The 19,740-nt window shown below is 42.5% G+C and overlaps 1 pseudogene; it reads right to left on the minus strand.

The window, feature by feature from the left end:
- Positions 1-15,127: 15,127 nt before the first annotated feature.
- Positions 15,128-17,549, minus strand: LOC141413794 (SIN3-HDAC complex-associated factor pseudogene; annotated as a pseudogene).
- Between the last annotated feature and the right edge of the window lie 2,191 nt (positions 17,550-19,740).

Consider the following 19,740-nt stretch of genomic DNA (forward strand, 5'->3'; position numbering starts at 1 on the left):
GCATCCACTTTGTAGGATAATTAATGTGAGGTTTTAAGAGCTTTTTTGAGGCGAGGGGTTGTAGGAATGTAGATAGTGGAGAGGAGTGTGGGCAGTCATTGGTTTTCTTTGACAGGCGATGGAGTGGGTACCATGATTGGACTGGCACATTGGCCAGGGTGTACTTTGGTCCAGACACATGTCTTTTGGGTACTGTGGTTTCTCAGAATAGAACAGAGAAGTTACTAGCTGGATCTGGCCTGAGAAAGATAAGATTAGGCGGGAGTCTACCCAAAATGGAGTTTAGACACAAAATGGAGTTTCTGAGGCCCATTTGTTAGCTTTACATTCCAGGTCTGAAATTTGTGACAGTTTCTTTTTTATACTGAAAAGCAAAATCTGCTGACTCTGTAATGTATTGCTTTGTTTTCACATGGAAAAAATGTCACTCCAAAAATCTTCGTTTGAGTTGAGCAGTTGAAGACAGAAGTGCTCTGTTGCCCACTTGCTTCCTCTCCACTGCTGAGAACCTTGTCAGAGAAGTACAAACATGGCTTGTTCGGATGAACATGTTTGTACCTCTTCAGGAAATGAGCTCTGTGTGTGTATGTCTGCACGTACAGTGTGTTACTAAGCAAAAGAAATGCAAGTACCTGCCCCTATACATTTTTTTCTTTTGCTATTGATTTTCACTTTCCCTTCTTCCTTTTTTTAAATTTTATTTTGGTGGGACTGGGGTTTGAACTCAGGGCTTCATGCTTGCAAAGCAGGCACTCTACTACTTGAGCCACACCTCCAGTTCATTTTGCTCTGGTTATTTTGGAGATGGGGGTCTCACAAACCTATTTGCCCAGGCTGGCCTAGAACCTCAATCCTCTCGATGTCAGCCTTCCAAGTAGCTAGGATTAGGATTATAGGCATGAGCCACCAGCACGTGGCTCCTTGAATTATATTTTAAGGCTTGAAGTATTTGGGACTTAAAACTATTCAGAGAAAAAAAGAATATTAGTTTTGCTTCTATATATCTGGCATTCTTGACCAGGGATTGGAATCCATGACATTGGTGACTTTATAGCTGATTTCTAGTCCCACTACTGAGAAAACTGAACATTTACTTAGTTTGCAAGAAGTTTCTTATGCTGGGAAACTAAGTAGCAAATTAGCTAAGTCAGCAATTGTGTAAAAATTAATTGGCAAGAAGTTCTGTTTTCCATTTCATCTTTTAATCCTTACAATCGTCATCATCATCATTGGTAAGGTACCTCATTTTAGGTCTTTAATGCAAGACCTCTGCACGATCACAGTGACTGTCAGAATGGGGACCTAAATGCAGAGTTTGTTGTCTTCACTGGTCCTGTGTGTGACAGTATAGCAGGGGATCTGGAGCCACACCTTGGCAAGTCTGTGATCCACCAGAGCTAAGTCATCTTTGATGACTTAGGAATTGTTTCTTACCTCCTTCTCTCCTCACTGAAGCTGAATCAAGTAAAGGTCTTAGATCTGAAATCTGAGTAAATGCCAGGGAGTTAATTGGGCATTTAACCATTTAAATTATTTTCTGAAGGCCACACAAAGTTTGTGCACAAGGTCAAGGCTGTCCTTGGGAAAGAAAATGCCCCTGTCCTTGTTGACAGGGTAGTGGTAGATCACATCACCATCCCCTCTTGCTTCTTCCTCCCAAGGTCGTAGTTGATGGGATCACAAATATGCATGGCATGAAAAGGTAAACTTGAGAAACTGAGCCTAGAAACATCAGGGGTGTGCTAGAGAGACGGAGCTCCAAAATGGAAAGGTTATGTTAGTGAAGGTTGTGTTGGTCCACGGGTAAGCTGTAGTTGTGACGCAGCTGAAACTACACACAAATGTAGAAGTCATCATGTGGGGAGACCACATAGAGAGGGGTGCAGGGAGAGATGAGAAAAGCAGGATGCAAGGCATGTGAGCGTGAGTTAGCTGAGCAAAGAAATCGACAGGCGGTCCATGGGAGAGAAGACTTTTTAGAAGTTAATCCTTGTGGTTCTTCCTTCTAGTTATTTCCAGCAAACTGGATAGGAGGGAAATAGAGACTATCACAGCAGGGGGGTAGAAAATAACACTTTCTTAAAGTTAAAAACTAAAGACATTAGAATTTTATCTTTTTTTTTTTTTTTTTTTGGCCATGCTGGGGTTTGAATTCAGTGTCTCACTTACTAGGCAGAGGCATGCCCCCAGCCCTTATTTATTTATTCTGTATTTATTTGGAGTGAAAGTGATAGTGAAGTCCATTAGGAGAGGCATGTACTTTCAATAGACTGAAAGCTGGTTGCTTCTAGAATGAGAATGAGAAGGACCTATTTATTTTTTGCTGTGCTGGGGAACCAACCTAGGACTTCATACATGCTAGGCAAGTGCTGTACCCCTGAGCTCCACCCCCAGCCCTAGAATGTTGTTTTTTAATGCCTGAAAGTCAGGTATGTCAGGATAATAAGAAATTGTTTTGATTTAAATATTGTTTTGGGGTCCCCATCAGATAGCTCACCATAGAGAAAGATGTTGAGAGCATCAGCAATCTCAAGGGGGTGAGGCTGGAGTGAGAAGCAAAGTAGTGAACTAGAAAACGACAGTGATACAGTCATGAAAATATAGACTATAAAACTACGGTCATAGCTTGTACCTGCTGTGTGATACACAGTGGGAAAAACTTGTGCTGGTGATAAACTGAGAAGGTAATAATGGATAAATGGAAATAATAATTTGATTAGATAGTAGAAGTATAGGCAATTTTGCTTTTACATATATATATATATTTTTTTTTTCTGTTTTCGGTGCTGGGGATTTTTTTAGGGCCTTGTGCATGATAAATATATGTTTTTACCACAGAGCTACACCCTCAGTCCTTTTATATTTTTGTCATTTTATTTTTATGGTGGTAGTGGGGTTTGAACTCAGGGCTTCTTGCTTAGCTAGGCAGGAGTTCTACCACATGAGCCACTCCATCAGCCCTCTTTTTTGTGCTGGTATTTTTGAGAGAGGGTCTCTTGAGCTATTTTCCCTGGCTGGCTTTGAACTGCAATCCTCCTGATCTCTGCCTCCTGAGTAGCTAGGATTATAGGCATGAGCCACCTGCCTGGCTATATTTTTGTTTTTTTAATGTAGACATTATAGTTAAGTATTTAAAATAGAGGTAGTCATTTGATCCAGCAATACCACTCTTGGGGATATACCCAAAAGACTGTTACTCCAGAGGCACCTGCACATCCATGTTTATTGCGGCACTATTCACAATAGCCAAGTTATGGAAACAGCCAAGATGCCCCAGCACAGACGAATGGATTAAGAAAATGCGGTATCTATACACAATGGAATTCTATGCAGCCATGAAGAAGAACGAAATGTTATCATTCGCTGGTAAATGGATGGAACTGGAGAACATCATTCTGAGTGAGGTTAGCCTGGCCCAAAAGACCAAAAATCGTATGTTCTCCCTCATATGTGGACATTAGATCAAGGGCAAACACAACAAGGGGATTGGACTATGAGCACATGATAAAAGCGAGAGCACACAAGGGAGGGGTGAGGATAGGTAAGACACCTAAAAAACTAGCTAGCATTTGTTGCCCTTAATGCAGAGAAACTAAAGCAGATACCTTAAAAGCAACTGAGGCCAATAGGAAAAGGGGAACAGGTACTAGAGAAAAGGTTAGATCAAAAAGAATTAACCTAGAAGGTAACACCCACGCACAGGAAATCAATGTGAGTCAACTTCCTGTATAGCTATCCTTATCTCAACCAGCAAAAACCCTTGTTCCTTCCTATTATTTCTTTTACTCTCTCTACAACAAAATTAGAAATACGGGCAAAATAGTTTCTGCTGGGTATTGAGGGGGGGGAGAAGGGGGGGGAGTGGGTGGTAAGGGAGGGGGTGGGGGCAGGGGGGAGAAATGAACCAAGCCTTGTATGCACATATGAATAATAAAAGAAAAATGAAAAAAAAAATAGAGGTAGTATGTTATTCTAAAGCAAAGTGTTTGCTTGTCTAGTCTTTACTATTCAAACAAACATCACAACACTTGTCTTACTTGGCCTGGATCTTTGGTTTACGATCTGCCTCCGTCTTTAGGTTGAGAGGAAGATCATGACTCCTCAACATCTCTGTTTCATAGCATGGGGCCCGGCATGACAGTAGTCAGTAAACATTAGCACAAATCCAGTTACCTTCAGTAATGGTGCACTATTTTCCTTGACTGAATTTCTTTTTTCTTTCTTTCTTTTCCTTTTTTGGTGGTACTAGGGTTTGAACTCAGGGCCTCATGCTTGCTGGGCAGGCGCTCTATCATTTGAGCCACTCCACCAGCACGTTGCCTTGACTGAATTTAGGAGAATTGATATAATGCTAGGCTGATGATAAAAAAATAAAGCAGATTAGGATTTAGTTAGGATTCCTTATCTTTAATATTCTGTTTTTAAAAACGGTGTATAGGAATAGAAAAGAGAGAAACATCCAGAAGTGGTGGGTTTATAGCTATGTTTTTAATGTGTAGACCTTCAATTCAAACAAAGTACTTTGTTCTCTAAAAACTAATGTATGGATGAAAAGACAAATGAATATGTAATATAAATTGGCTTTTTTTTTTGGTCATACTAGAATTTGTAATTGTTTGATAAATAACAAATCATCATTATTTAAAAAAATAATTGAGCTGGTCTAGGCATGGTGGTGTATGCCTATAATCTTAGCCACTCTGGAGGTTGGCGGCAGGAGGATCCTGAGTTTGAGGTCAGCCAGGGCAAAAGTATTGAAATCCTATCTCAAAAACAAAATACAAAAACCTGGGGCTGGGAATGTGGCTCAAGTAAGTAGAGCAATTGCCTAGCAAGTTCAAAGTCCTGAGTTCAATACCCAGCACTTCATGAACAAAATACAAAAACCCTCCGAACACAAAATTATACCAAAAATAAAAGGGCTGGGAGTGTGACTGGTAGAGCACTCACCTAATGTGTGCAAGGTCCCAGGTTCAGTCCTTAGTACTGCCCTTCTCCCCCAAATTGAATAAAAGGAAATAGAACAATGATTTATAACCATCTTGTAATAGAGAATTGTAATTTTAGATACTCAACAAAAATGAAAAACAATATATTTGCCCTGAATGCTAAGACTGGAAGTCTTAGTCTCACAATGGGAAGAGCACAGCTCTTTCTGTCGGTCCCATCCGTCTTTTCTGCCTACTTCGGTCACAGGAAGCTCACCATCTTACAAAGAGCCATCCACTGCTGGCTCCTGCCATTTGTTAGAAGAGTTTTCCTTGAAAGGAATCAAACGGGCTGGCAAGAGTGGTTCACGTGGTAAGAGCACCTGCCTTGCAAATGTGAGCCCCTGAGTTCAAACCTCAGTGCTGCCAAAAAAAAAAAGGAATCAAACAATGGTGTTTTAATTGTACCCTCTGGTGTTTTAGATGTAGTCCAGTATTGCAAACATAAAGGATCTTGCACCTGTTTTTTGTTTGTTTGTTTGTTTTTAGGAGAAAGCAAATATTTATCAGGATGCCATTAAAAAGAGAGACAATGCATCTATGCCTTGCATCTGCTATATGACAAATGGTAGTGACCATGCTTTACCAGAGCTGTTTTAATGATGCTCCTCTAGGTTTTCTTTCCAGGTGATGATTGAGAAGCTAATAAAAAAAAGTAGTGCCACAACAGTGAGAAAACTTTCCTGTCCTTTTTTTCTTTGTGGGACTGGAATTTGAACTCAGGGCTTTGTGCTTACAAAGCAGCTTGAGCCATAGCTCAAGTCTAGTTTTCTCTGGTGTTTTTGGAGATGGGGTCTTGAGAACTATTTGCCCCGGCTGTGTTGAACTAAGATCCTTCTGATCTCAGCTTCCCAAGTAGCTAGGATTATAGGCATGAGCCACTGGTGCCTGGCTTTTCTGGGGTTTTGATTTTTACTTTTTTTTTTCTTTTTTAATGGGGTGTACTAAATGTTTCTATAATTTTATTAAGATAACTGCAGAACCTAGAAATGCTGTCGCTGCTATTGGTACATAACATACTGCTATTATTGTTCATTTTGTACAAATACAAATGTATCTGTACATATACATTATATATATTATTTGAATTATTGGAAACTTCAGCTGTGCTGTCAACTTTGGAAAAAAGTATCCCAGTTTACTGTGTTGAGTTGGCATTGTACAGAGATTAACAGCTATATTGATCTGGAAATGTTAAATTTATTTTTTCCAATTCTACAGGGGTAACACACTGTATTAAATATGTAAGGTCTTATATCACAGAGACTGTTAAAGTATTCACTAAATAATGGAAAGGAAGCAAAGTCTTCCTTGTATGGAGCTGCAATCTACCTATTTGTCCTAAGTCTGCTGTGTGGTCCTGGCACTCTCTTTTTTGTGTGTGGAGGTGGGGGATTCTTGTGACCACTTGAGCTGACGCTTTTGGTATTGTTACAAAGGTGACTTCTGCACAACTTCTGTCACAACATGTAAGGTGTCTGGAAGACAGACTGATGTGCTCGTGTTTTCTCTCATTTGTTTAGTTGGCTTGTTAGTTGGGGGCATGGGGCAGGGTTGAGAACACCCAAGAAATCCTTTCTGCCTTTTGTTTCCAAAAAGGGATTTATTTTTTTGGTAAGGAAGGACGGGAATTTTATGCATCGAAAAAATGTGAAGGAAAAGAATTTTCCCTGTGGTGGGAGTGGGCAGGGAGCCCTGTGAGGTGTGAGAGAGAGATGGGGGATACTGAGAACAGACAGAATAGAAGCTCTGGTTCCTGAGGGTGTCTGGGGAGTGAGGTCCTCGGAGAGTGCTGGATGTTGGTGCTTCAAGATAACTGGGACCATCTTACCAAAGAGCCATGCCTTGAGCATTCTAAGAATCTGAGAGATGCAGAGAGGCCACAGGACGGGGAAATGTTGAAAGTGGATATTGTGATGTCCACTTGCCTTCTGCTTCATTGGCTCAAGCCCTGAGACAACTGAGGAAGTGAGAACCCAGACAGCGAGATGGGAGCACAGGTCGGAAACTCAGATGGCTAGAATAACTATTTTGCTTCTTGAGCTCCCAGGATGCAAGAGATACAGTTTCAGAAGCCTGGGTGAGAACAAGTTTCTGCCAGGGGCTTGGGATGGATCATCAAGGAGGTAGAGATATGTTGGGAGATCATTACTGGCTGATTATCACCTGAATGTTAACCATTCTTCTTTGTTTCTATTTTCTATCTTGATGAAAAACTTGCAAATTTTATACTGTGATGGAACAATCAGAGTTGTGCTATTCCCAGTTATTTTGGGGGAGGGATGCTGTGGACTGGACCCAGGCCTTGCTCATATAAGCATGCTCAGCTGCACTTCCAACTCTGGGTCTTTATAGTTTATATGGGTAATCTTACATTTTTTGTTGGTTTGTTTTTCTTTGTTGTTTTTGGCAGGGTCTCACTGCATAGTCCAGACTAGCCATGAACTCACAATCCTCAATTTATGCCTGTAATCCTAGATACACAGGAGGCAGAGATCAGGAGGATCGTGGTCGAAGCCAGCCTGGGAAAATATTTCATGAGACCCTATCTTGAAAAAAACCATCACACACATGCACAAAAAAGGGCTGAGTTCAAGCACCAGTACTGCAACAAAACAAAACAAAAAAAACTTCATAATCCTCCTGCCTGCTTCCTGATTGCTGGGATTGCAGGTATGCGCCACCATTATTTTGAGTATTTTTGATATACACTTGTTTCTACTTCGTGGCTTTCTTGTCTTTGGGAAATTCTGGGGGGAAGTACCCCTTCACCCCATGTCTAACTTAGTTTGGTGCCATGTTTACAGTGGCAGTCTGTTCCTCATGAGACCAGCATGCTATGTAGGGCCAGGCTTCCCAGAGCCTGTGTGCCTGGGCCAAGAGGGGCCTTTCCTGAGAGTGTTCTCAGAAGCTGACTGTTGAGGCTACAGAGACCATTCTTCATGTACAGAGGCAACTGACTGGACTCAGCCAAACCCGGCTGCCTGAGGAAATCTGAGCCTGCCTCCCTGAGAGATGGAAGCAAAGCCATTGGCTAAGTAAATGTCTTGGCTCTGCACTTCTGTGGTTTTCCAGAGTCTGCGTTCTTAGATCCAACTTTTCACAGGATGGCTAGAATATGGAAGAAAAAATAGCCCTGACTGCAACCCATCTGAATTGTGCCTCCCATTTCTCCCACAGCAGATCCTCTACCCAGATAACTGAAAGTGATGGATCCCGAGAGGTGTGTGTGTGTGCTCACATGGGTGTGACCAGGGCAGACCAAGGAGAAGAACCACCGGATTGGAGGGTGTGACAGGAAGGCAAGAGGCAGAGCTGGCTTTCACTTTGTTGACTTAGCAAGTCCGGCTGCAAAGCCAAGGCCTTTGGAAAGAATGGCCTCCCTGCTTCCAGCAGTGTCTATGGAGCTGGTTCCCTGGGCTGAGTTAGATCTTGTCTTGTTTAGGGGCAGGAGGACAGTCAGTGGGGTTCTAGAATTCCACCAGGACTTGTATTTCATGATGGCCTTTGGAGTAAAATATGGCCATGTTTTCTAAAGAAGAGATTCCCTCCCACCACACAGAGTTCTTTGTCCTTCTTCCCTTTGAGTCAGAAATTATCCCACCATGCACTCTTCCTCTCTCCGATCATTGCAAGGTGCAGTTGGTTTTCCTTTTCCTTATGTTTTTCCGGTGAGGTAGATTTTATTTCAAAAGCAATCTCCTCTGACAACTTTTCATTAGGTATTGAACAAAATGTGGCAAGTATGAGTGATAGCCATATGTTTGGCAGGCACCTGAATTTTCTCCTGCTTGTGACCTGTGGCTTTATTCCACTATTCCAGCAGGTGGCAGTAGAGACCCATTGACTCTGCAGTAGTATGCCCCACAGGGAGAGTCAGGAGCCCCAGAGAAGATGCAGAGGCTGCTTCAGGGTTACTTTCCTCTTAATTGGCTTCTTGTTGGTTGACAAACTCACCTGTGAATTCTCAGGATTTATTCCAGATTTTACAGTTAAGTTTTCTCAGAAAAGGTTACTGTGAGATCTAGAACAGGGATCGTCAATGTTACCTGCCCCCTCGCCCCCTCAAACACCTAGCTTCAAGTCTGGGACATAGTAGGTGCTTAATATATGCTTATTGACTTCAAAGAATGTGTATATGCAAAGAAAGGTAAAAGGTATTGCATGCATTCCTCTTTCAGATTATATGCTAGGTGATTGTTCTGAGGAAGAGAAACTGAGGCTTGGGAAGGTAAAATAGTTGCTCACAAAGATAGGGTGTAACTCAAGCCTTCTTGTATGCTTGCTTGACCAAAGTGGGAAACATTTAGATGAAACAAAAGTATAGGATGAATTTTGTTTCATACAAAGCCAGGGACTCTGGTGTAGTCTTGATCTTTATACATTAATGGATTTCTGAACTTGTGCCATATACTATGTGCTCAGGACGAAGAGGTGGAGCACCCAGTTCCTGCTTTCAGGGAGCTCAGATAGCACAAGGGCACACAAATAGGCCCTTATAACCAAAGAAGAACTATGAACAGGTTAAATCCAGGGTGTGGGGGAATCCAGAAGAAGGGGTGAGAGATCAAGGAGACCCTTCAAAGGAGACTCAGCCTCTAAGCAGAATCCTTGAGGACTTGGTGAGGAAAGTGGTGGTGGGGGTGTTGTCCAAGCCGAGGGAGTTGTGAGTACAAAGACCCACCAGATGTGAAAGGACTTGAGTACCAGGGAGAACTAGGGAGGAGCATGGTGAGGGATGAAGTCAAATAAGCAAGGGATCTGAAAGTTATGCTAACAGCTTAAAGGGTTTTAATAGGAATGTGACATGGGAGAATTTTAATTTTTGGAAGATTCTTTCCAGTCTTGGTGGAGAGGAGATGAGGCTGAAGGCAGGGAGGGCAGGCTGGGGCTGTAGTTCAACAAGAGAGGGTGGAGTCCTGAACTAGAGTGACAGTCATGGAGGGAGATGGATAGATTATTGGGGAGGGCTGACAGGTGGGATTGCAGGTGAGGGGAAGGAGGGCAACTGGGATGGCCTCAAAGTGCTGCCTGGGATGACCAGGTGGCTGGAATAATCTCTTAAGTGGGAACGATCTCAGCAATCCTAGGTACTTTCACAGCTCCTATTTCAAGATGTACAATGTGTTCTCAGAGTTTGGAGGCACCCAGGACTGTGTGGCTCTGCACCTTGAGCATGTGAAGGTCATGCCTCCTCTTGTTCCTATGCTCTCTTCCCTTAGAGAGCATCTGCTGAAGGGATTGTGCCTTTCTTGCTCCAGGTACCTGGAGTGGATATTCTGGACTCCTCCCTCACATCACTTTTCCTTCCCTAGGTGACCATTCCTTTTCCATAGAGCCCATGGGCTTTGGTGAAAGTTAACTATCCTCCTAGACATAGGGAAAGTACACAAGGTTCAAGCTTCACTAAGTTAATCCTCAGAATTGTATTCCTTTGCCTCTCTATTCTTTTCCCAGAACAAATTATCCAAAAATTGGGGGCTTTAAGACAATAGAACTTTATTCTTTCTCAGTTGTGGAGGCCAGGATTCTGAGACCACAGGATCAGCAGTGCTCCACTCAGAGGCTCTAAGGAATGCTGCCTCTTGGCTGTTCAGTTTCTGATGGCTGTCAGTATTCCTTGGCTTGTGGCTGTTCATAGGAATCACTACCTTGCTCATGTGGATTTCTCCTCTGTGGCTGTCTTTTCTTCTCTTCTAAGGATACTTGTGATTGGACTAGGGCCCTCTAGAGAATGGTCTCAAGATCCTTAATTACATCTGGAAAGACCTTTTCTCCAAATAAAGTCATGCTCACAGGTCTTGGGGTTTAGGTGGTAGACATAAATTTTAGGGGAGCTCCCGTGCAACCCACTACAGCCTCTGTGAATGGCAAGATAGAACAAAATCGCTACCATGATGACATTGCCAAAGACTGCCTGATTCTGGCTTTTCAGTTATATAATTCAATAAATCTTCCTTATTGCTTTAAGCTAGTTTGACACAACCCCTCCGTTCCTAGCTGCTGCATGTGCTCTGATCACACAGTGTCCATCTGGAGTCCTGCAGGCAGGCACTGGATGTGGTGGAGAGATGATGGCAGTTGGAATTCTTAGTGGGGCTCTCTACTGTTTACACTCTCTGTGACCTTGGGTAAGCCACAGCCTTGCTGACCATCACTTGAATATAAATGGGTCCTTGTCCTTGCAAAAGTCTCTTCAAAATGGAAGCCAGTGTGGTTTCTTTTGTTACAGCCTGTGCATTCCAAGAAAGATGTAATAGAACTGGAAAAGGGCCAGACATAGTGATGAAGGGCTTTTACCATGGAGACAGGCTCCACAATTAACCTGCAAAGATAGAGGCTGAGGATGGAGTGTAACTGAAGTCCTTCTCTGTATGATAAGGGATATGGATAAGGTGGAACAGACTTGCTCACCAGATCCCAGAATCCTTATGAGCTTAGAGAGGTACCTCTAAAAGTATAACATGGTAGAGAGGTGAGTTTGAGAGACGGAGGCAGCTTTGTGTAGTGCACCTTGAGCCAGGTAGACCTCGGTCCTTCTTCTGGTTCCAGCTATGTGAACCTCTTTACTCTTGGAGTCTGAGATTGCTCATCAGTAAACTGGGGTTAATAAACCAACAGTGAACTTCCACAGACTAATCACTGCTCTGCCCACCCACCAGTATGGGCACCCATTTGACCCTGTTTTCTGTCTGTTCCTGTAGACAGACTAGCCGCACATCTCCTCACTCGTGCGTGACAGCCTCTCCTCTCCCTTACTTAAGGACAGCTTATGCAACTGTCCCTGTACTTCCTACATCAGCTATTCCCCTTTCTACTAGATTATTCTCAGATGTATTAAAATACCATTGCTCCCATCTTAAACATCCTTCCTTTAATTCCACTTGTCCAATTCTCCCCTTGAGAGAGTTGTCTGTGTTCATTTTTGTTGCTAGCTCAATGAATCCACAAGATGAACACATCCATGTAACTATCACCCAGATTTTATAAGAGTTTTACTAGCACCCAGGATAGGGTGCATCTATCCCTACACCCCAGGTAACTACTATCCTGATTCATCATACCACAGATCTTTGTCTTTTTGAATTTTATTGTAAAATACACAAAACATGAAGTTTTCCATTTCAGCAGCTTTAAAATATACAATTCAGTGGCATTCCCAATGTCATGCAAACCATTACCACTCCTACTTTCAGAATATTTTCATTACTTCAAAAGGAAAGCACAGGCCAGCCACGATAGCTCATGCCTAAAAGCCCAGTTACTCAGGAGGCAGAGAGAGGGAGGATTACAGTTCGAGTCAGCTCAGGTAAAAAGTTTGTGAGACCCCCCCCATCTCAATAAAACCTGGGCATGGTGGGGTGTGCTTAACACCCCAATGACGTGGGTAGTGTGAATAGCTGGATTGAGGTTTAGGCATAAACCTATATGAAAAATAACTAAAGCAGGGATGGTGAGTAGCTCAAGTGGTAGAGTGCCTGACTAGCTAGTGTGAGGCTGAGTTCAAACCCAGCACCACCACAGAAGGGCAAAAAAAAAAAAAAAGAAAGCCCACACTCATTAGCAAGTTATCACTCTTCAATCCTACTCTGCTCAGCCCCTGGAAACCACTAATCTGTTCTTTATTTCTATGGGCTTGCCTACTGTGGCTATTTCATATAAATGGAACCATTAATATATGGCTTTTTGTGTCTGACTTCTTTCACTCAGTATGATATTCTCAAGGCTCATCCATGTTGTAGAATGTATCAGAGCATTAGCGATGGTTTTCTCATTTTCATTGCAGGATTGTATGTGGTTATGTGACTGTACCATCTCACCTGTTGTTAATGGGTCAATTCCAGTTTGGGGTTATGCTGCTATGCTAAAAACTATGAGCACTCCTGCTCATGTCTTCTGGTGAATACATCTAAGAATAGAATTGTGGGGTCACAGATTGTATACATCACTTTAGTAGATATGTCAAAGGACTTCCCAGGGTTGTGCCAATTTTCACTCCCATAAGGAGTGTGTGAAAGCTTGGTTTGCTCCATGCCTTTGCCAACCCATAGTATTTCAGTCTATTTTTGATCTTTGTTTTCCTGGTGAGTGGAAATTTTTTCTATATTTAACCCAAACCCTCACTTCATCAATTCCATCAAGACTGCTCTTCTTTTCTTTTTTGTGGTACTGGGATTGAACTCAGGGCCTATACCTTGAGCCACTCCACCAGCCCTTTTTTGCAATGGGTATTTTTCAAGATAGGGTCTTGCAAACTGTTTGCCCAGGCTGGCTTCGAACCATGATCCTCCTGATCTCTGCCTCCTGAGTAGCTAGAATTACAGGCATGAGTCATGGGAGCCCAGCAAGACTGCTCTTTCTTGCTACCATGGTCAGTGCTCAGCCTTAGTCACACTGACCACCCTGCAGGATGTGACAGATTTGCACACCTTCCTCCTCCTCACACCTTCCTCAGTGTGGCTCCCAGGGCTCTCTTCGTCTTCTTTCTCCCACCCTGGCTGCTCCTTCTCAGCCACCACCACCCTCTCACCACTGTTTCTCTTCCTTCCTCTGATCTCTGACTGTTGTGTGTGCCTTGCTGCACAGTACTTGAGTCTCTCCTTTCTACATTCAATCCTGTGTGAGCTCATGGAGAAAAGTGGCTGCAAATACCTTTCCTGTGCTCAGACTCTCAAATTTATCCCCGCAGTCTGGAACTCTTCCCTGAATTCCATATATCTAACTGCCCACTTGACATTTCCCCTTGAACATTTATAGATAGAAACTCAGCAAGTTCAAAACTTCTTATGTTCTCCAAACCTACTCCCGATCTCAATCAATGGCAACTCTTTCCTTCCAATTGCTCAGGTTCAACCTTGAAGTCATGTGATCTTTCCTTTTTTCATACCTGACATCCAATGTCAGGAATGACATACATGTATTCACCAGAAGACATGAACAAGTGTCCATAGCAGCTTCGCATAGCAGCATAACCCCAAACTGGAAATAAGCCAGCGACAACAGATGAGATGGTACAGTAACATTGACATACAATCCAGCAATGCAAATGAGAAAACTACTGCTACATGCAGAAACATAGGTGAATCTCACATTATAGGGTACAATGTTGATGGAGTATAAAGGCAGACAAAAATAAGACAAATCATGTGACCTATTTAAAATTAAAAACGGATAAAACTGGGGTTAAAACAAAAACTTGCAGGGCCGGAGGAGTGGCTCAAGGGGTGAGCACCTGCCTAGGAAGCGTGAGCCCTGAGTTCAAACCCCATTACCATTAAAAAAAGTGTAAAATAAAAAGACCCCCAAACTCATACATTAATGTCCCTAGCAACCCTATTTACAATAGCCAAAGGTTAAAACACCAAAAAGGTCCAGTTGGTATTGTGCTCCAGCACATCCAAAATATGGCCTCATGCCTTCTCCCACCTACTTGTTGGAGCCAACATTATTTTTCACCTAGCTACTGGAACAGCATCCTGTCTCCTTCTGCTTCCATTCATATACTCTGAGCACAGAAGCCAGGGGTATTGTTTTTCATATATAAGAGATATTCTTATTCCTCTGCTCAAAAGGCCACCCATGGCTCCACATTTCAGAAAAGAGGTCCAAGTTTTTTATGAAGGCATAGCGGGCGTTGCACCAGTCTTCTGTTACTTGTGTTACTTTATTTTGGACATCTCCTTTGCTCTCTTCATGCCACACCCTTAGGCCCGGTGTTGTTCCTGAATTAGCCAGGCGTGACCATGCCTTAGGGCCTTCGAGTAGTTCTTTTGCTGCCCACCTGGAATACTCTGATCCCAGATACTCTTTTTTTTGGCAATGAAGGGGATGGAACACAGGTCTTCATGCATGCTAGGCAAGTGCTCTATCACTGAATTACATCTCCAGCCACAGAAAACCATTTTTTCTTTTTTTCCACATGAGCCCAGATAATATTTTTAAAATTTTTCTAATAAGACTAAATTTATTCAAAACCCTAGTAAAAGTTTTGATTATAAGTATTCAAAGCAGATTTGTAGACTATGTATGGTATATCCTACAGGCAAAGAGAGATAGAGGGGAAAAAAGAAGACTGTGGTTGAGGTCTAGTAATAAATAAATAGTAGAGGTGATCTATATTATAATATGTTCTACCTCCAATAATGCAGCCAAATGTACAAAAAAAGAAAAAAAAATCAAAATAACTCAAAAGGATGACAATGGCTGGACTCTTGTGATTCACCTCCAAGGCTGTGGGAGAGCCGACCCAACTCACTGTGTAGTCTGTGCATATGTGGCTTATGGCATATAGATTTTTTTCCCCAAAAGAGGAAATATAAAATGTTAAGTTTGGATTAAGAACTAAAAACTATAGGGTGCCCATAAAAAGTGGCTCACCCCTTACTGTGATACTAATTTTTAAAATCCAGTTTTAAAAATAAGCACTGAGTCTTGTTATCATAAGGCAGGCGATGCCCCCCCACCCCCATTATGAAAAGTCTGCATTGGCACTTTTTTCCTGAACTTTAAAAGAGAGGCAATGAGAAGACTTTGGTTTGGGTTCAGGGAGAGGATTTTAATGAGGATTTTAGACTTGAAGAACTCCACATTCAGCACAGCTCGATGTTCAGAAAGCCCAACGAAAAGAAGCCAAACCCAAACCTACCTAGCATTAACTCATACCTCTTTGCTTCTAGTAAATTTTACTTTCGATAGAGTGAAAAATAGTAAAAAAAACCCAACAGGGTAAAACAAGTCAACTGCCTATATTATAAGATAAAAACCTTCACAAAGGTCAACTGAAGTAATCCAGTGCTGACACTGAATTGTGCACATTTCAATAAAGCACTATTGTTCTGTGCCATCCTGAAGACTTGCACATCTTATTTAGATAGTTGAATTTTTTTTTTTTTTTGGTAGTAATGGGGTTTGAACTCCGGGCTTGCTAGGGCAGGCGCTCTACCACTTGAGTCACTCCACCGTCTAGTTGAATGTTTTTAACTGCATGTGTTCTCTACCATGTGGCAATGCGTTGGTACTCTTGACGTAGGATCTTGCCTGCCCTACAGACTTGCCATTTCCCCAAGAGGCACTTTGATTCTGCTTTAGAAGTTCCACACAATAAATTAAAGTCTTTTATAAATATTACTATGATAGGAGGTGACACAGGATGCAAGTCAAGCTACCTGTGTATTTAGAAATTACTTCCTTCTTCTAGGTGTTTGCACCAGAAAGCTCAGTCTGTCCTGCTTCACAATCAGTAGTGCAAGTCTGAATCATCAGAAGTTTGGTAAGACCATAATATTTCAAAATTATCAACAGCTACCTCTAGGGGCAAGTCATTATTGAGTTATGACAAATTTTCGTGAGGGAAAACAAATGCAACCAGTTGTCTTAAAAAAGTCCCAACCACTGCTTCTCAATACAGAAAGACTAAAACTGCATATGGTTTATCACACAAAATGAATCCCATCTCTGTTCCTGGAAATTCCCCTAATTTTATATATTAGAAAGGGATTTAAAAAAAGACTTAAAGAACACTTTGTAGCGGCATTCAGATTTCCTGAGAAAAACTCAGCATCTTAAATATCATGTACACTACTTTGTTCTTGTAGTAAGCTAGACACTGACTTCAGAGCCTGTGGGACTGGGAAAAAATAACCCATTTAAAACTATTTTAGACAAATGTCTTTTGGCAGAATAGCAGGTACCCATGTCAGTCTGTTGCTTTGTGGTCTTTTCAAAATTTAAATCCCCTTCTACATGAACCTCAGTCACCACTCCTGAGTGGAGGTGGGCACAGGTTCTGACCCCTGCTCCTCTGGCTTCTCAGCAGCTGCTCCCTTAATTGCTGTAGCAATGTTTGCATAGTTGTAGGTGGATGAGAACTTCCCCAAATTGGCCTTTTGGTGTACTTTCTGTCTTTTCCAGTATATAAACCTAAAAAGGAAAAAAAACCAAAAACAAATCCTGGTGTTCCGTTAGAGGTAGAAGCCATCTCTGTATCCGAGCCACCACCTGCCTGGTTTCTGCAACAAGGAGACTGAGCTGAGAGGCACTGGAGGTGGCACTGTGAACATCATAATTGTGCCATTTACTGACCAGGGTGCTTTTTATCCTGCCTCCAGCTGGGGTTTTCACTTTCTTGGTTTCAGCATAGCCTTTAGACTGGGTCCTGCCCTCATTCCTACCACATGACTCCAGGCTTTTTTTTTTTTTTTTTTTTGATCCTTCTGGTAACTTCTTTCATCTTTTCACAAGCAGGACACTGGCATCGCAGATGTCTCCTGAAAGAGTCTCGTGCAACTTAAAACACCTCTGGAAGTCCTTTTCATAAGGTTTGCTGTCAGTGAATCCAGAACTCAAGGACTTAGCTCTGCAAATACAGCAGCCCTCTATACTCCAGTATGTCTTTGGCTTGTGGAAACCAAACAACTTTTTTTGTGGGCAATCGTCTTCTGCAAGCAGCCGATCCATGAGCAAACCTTCCCTAAGATGTGGACTGCACACCAGGCCCTCCTCAGCTGCCTTGTCTGGAGATGCCCAGTTATTCTTACAGCTAATTCCCTCACTCCCCTAAAGCCTTGCTTAAGTGGCTTGAGGGTTTTTGCCGGCTGCCATCAGGGCTGGCTTTTGGTCTGCACAATGATGAAAATGATTTTCTACTACTTTCAAAATTTGACATGGACCATTTTCCTTGCTATTTTGGGGCACACACTTATTTCTAGCCCACCATTGAAATATGAAGCCTTTCCCAATGGACCATTCACCTTGGCTGGGCTAGGATTTGTCTTTTCTGTGGACTCTTGTGTGAGGCCCCATTGCTGAAGCTCATTTGGTGTTGGCACAGTGCCCTGGGGAGGAAGCCTGCTTCTGTGTCCTCTCTGGAGTCCTGCTTTCCCTTCTGTTTTGATCTACACCTATTCATAATCCTTCTGCCAGCACATTTGATGCTTGTAACATATCAGAAACACTGTACACAGCATTTTTAATGCTTTCAGCAGGGAGTGGTTCCAAGTACCCAGTCTACTCTCATGCCAGAAAGATGTCTACTGACCATCCACTTTAGGAAGGAGTGTGTTACAGGAGAGACAACCAGGGCCTGGCACTTGATCCCAGTCCCAGCTCTGCCTTCAGCAAGATATGGTCTTAGACAAGTCCCCTGTAGTGGCTAGGACTCAGCTTCTTCTTCTTTCTTTTAACTTAATAATGTTTTATTTGTCACATGTTATGATTGAGTCACTGCACATCAAGGTCACCTCTAAAGCTGATTTTTCTTCAAGATAGCCCTTTTTAAAAGATGTGTAATCCAGTTGTCCTATCAGTCCACAAAATTTGGGCTTTTTGTTTTAACTTGGGCTGCTTGAATTGCAGAGTTGAATTACTGATGACGACTTCACAATTCCCCATCTGAGGGTCCTTGGGGTCTGATACCTTCAGACAATTTATTTGGGGGTCACTTTTAGAGTAGATGATCTTCCTGGCTCTGAAATGCTGACACACTACTTCTCTAACGCGGATGAGTTCAGACTGTGTTCATTCCTGTTACACTCAGGCTAGGCCTACTGTACTCAGGATATGGGGGATACCATGCCTCAGCTTCTTAGCTGATCAAATGAGGGTCAGGGGTGAGACCTCCCTAGGGCTAGGTTTCTCTATGTCTCTGACTTCAGGGAACTTATGAGTGTGTGAGGCAAAAGCTCCCAGTTCAGGTACTCTCTCTACATTCTCTCAGTGACCTGCCAGGCCCTGGGTCAGATTCAGAAGAGATGACAGATGTAGAATGTCAAAGGGAAGAAATATAAAATAAAGAGCAGTTAATTAATTCCTCGAAGATCTGGGGGAGGGGGAACAAGGAAGAGACTGACATCACATGACCAGACAGCCTGCTAAGGGTCTGCAGGTGGGGACCAGAGTTTGGACATGGTAAGTCTGTGGAGGAGGATCTGTCACTGGGCAGGAACCTGGTAACTGGGACCCTGGAAGGGGGATCCCAAGAGACAGGCTCAGAGCCTGGCCAAAAAGTTTTGGCTGACATTGCCCCTTCTTCCCTCCTTTAGTCTCTTTTGAGGTATGACTCCAGTTGGTAGAATGCTTGCCTAGCAAGCACAAGGCCATGAGTTCAAACCCCAGTACCACCCAAATAAAAAAAAAGTGTGTGTATATAATTTTAATACATTTTATCTTAGATTTCCAGAAAAAATGAGGAGTTAATTGCACAGCAATGTGAGTATAATTAAAGTCATTGAACTGTATACCTGAAAGGTTATATAATGAATTTTATGTTATGTATACTTTACCAGTTTTTTTTTTTTTTTGCAGTGCTGGCATTTGAACTCAGGGCCTACCTTGAGCCACTCCACAGGCCCCTTTTTGTAATGGGTTTTTTTGAGATAGGGTCTTGTGAAGTATTTGCCTGGGCTGACTTTGAACCTATCCTCCTGATCTCTGCCTCCTGAGAAGCTAGGATTACAGGTGTGAGCCACCAGCATCCAGCCTGGTTTTGTTTTTTTTTTTAAACAAAGCCAGAACAACTGAGAAAAGGCTGAGAGATGGTCACAGCGTTCCTATTAGACTGCACACAGTTTCCCCTGTTGTAACTTCTTGTATTCATTCTATAATGAACCAGTATGACAGATTATTACTTACACAGGCCTATGCATTTATTAGTATTTCCTTACATTTTACCTAGTGTCATTTTTTTTTTTTTTGGTGGGCCTGGGTTGAACCCAGAGCCTCACATGCCTAGCATATGTGCTTTACCACTGAGCAA

The sequence above is a fragment of the Castor canadensis genome, chromosome 11 (assembly GCF_047511655.1).
Source record: "Castor canadensis chromosome 11, mCasCan1.hap1v2, whole genome shotgun sequence".
Classification (NCBI taxonomy): Eukaryota; Metazoa; Chordata; class Mammalia; order Rodentia; family Castoridae; genus Castor; species Castor canadensis.